The sequence below is a fragment of the Scylla paramamosain genome, unplaced genomic scaffold (genome assembly GCF_035594125.1).
Source record: "Scylla paramamosain isolate STU-SP2022 unplaced genomic scaffold, ASM3559412v1 Contig138, whole genome shotgun sequence".
NCBI lineage: Eukaryota > Metazoa > Arthropoda > Malacostraca > Decapoda > Portunidae > Scylla > Scylla paramamosain.
The window spans coordinates 999-2,500 of NW_026973803.1; positions in this window are offsets into that span (position 1 = coordinate 999).

Consider the following 1,502-nt stretch of genomic DNA (forward strand, 5'->3'; position numbering starts at 1 on the left):
ATGTTAGGTGGAGGTTAGGTTAGATTATTTTCAGTGAGGTTAAGTTAGATTAGGTGAGATAAGGTTTGGTTAGATTAGGTTAGGTAAGGTGAGGCTTTGGTTAGATTAGGTTAGGTGAGAGATGAGGTAAGGTTAGGGTTAGGATAGGTGAGATGAGGTTTGGTTAGGATTAGGGTTAGGTGAGGTTTGGGTTAGGTTAGGTGAGATGAGGTTTTGGTTAGATTAGGTTAGGTGAGATGAGGTTTGGTTAGATTGGAGGTTAGGTGAGGTGAGGTTTGGTTAGATTAGGTTAGGTGAGGTGAGGTTTGGTTAGGATTAGGGTTAGGGTGAGATGAGGTTTGGTTAGGATTATGTTAGGTGAGATGAGGTTTGGTTAGGATCAGGTTAGGGTGAGGTGAGGGCTTTGGTTAGGATTACATTAGGTGAGGTTAGGTTAGTTTAGGTGAGGTGAGGTTTGGTTAGATTATGTTAGGTGAGGTTAGATTAGATTATTTTAGGTGGAGGTTAGGTTAGATTAGGTGAGATAAGGTTTGGTTAGATTAGGGTTAGGTGAGGTGAGGTTTGGTTAGATTAGGTTAGGAGTGAGGTGAGGTTTGGTTAGATTAGGTTAGGTGAGGTGAGGTTTGGTTAGATTACATTAGGGTTAGGTTAGGGTTAGGGTGAGGTGGAGGTTTGGTTAGGATTAGGTTTGGAGAGGTGAGGTTTGGTTAGGATTAGGGTTAGGGTGAGGTGAGGTTTGGTTAGGATTACATTAGGTTAGGGTTAGGGTGAGGTGAGATTAAGTTAGGTTACAGTGAGGCGTCTTGAAGTCATGAGAGACATTGGCAGGGGGCGGAGGTGGTACTCTTGCCAACTCCACCTGAGAGAGAGAGAGAGAGAGAGAGAGAGAGAGAGAGAGAGAGAGAGAGAGAGAGAGAGAGAGAGAGATAGCAGAGGGGGTCAGACTACTGTTTCCATTTAAGGAGTCTTTAAAATTAGCTTCCCTATGTTAATGTGTTAGTTTTCATATTTATTGAGAGAGAGAGAGAGAGAGAGAGAGAGAGAGAGAGAGAGAGAGAGAGAGAGAGAGAGAGAGAGAGAGAGAGGCAATATGGTGTAAATAAAGGGACTAAAAAATGTACTTCAAATGGCTTGATTCTCTCTCTCTCTCTCTCTCTCTCTCTCTCTCTCTCTCTCTCTCTCTCTCTCTCTCTCTCTCTCTCTCTCTCTCTCTCTCAATAAATATGAAAACTAACACCTGTAACATAGGGAAGCCAATCTCTCATCCTCATTTACTCCCGACCCCCAAACCGTTGCTAATATAGACGCTTGCTACTTTCATCCAGTTAGAAAAATAAATCTTGTAAAATAACATTAGGTCTCTGCCTATCATCCTCTAGTCCAGTCACCTGCTACGGACAAAAAAACTTTGACCTTGGCTGTTGACATTTTGTTGCGTTAATAATTGCATAATTATGGGGGATTTTAATTATCCAGTCACTTTCAAGACATCTTTTTATTCG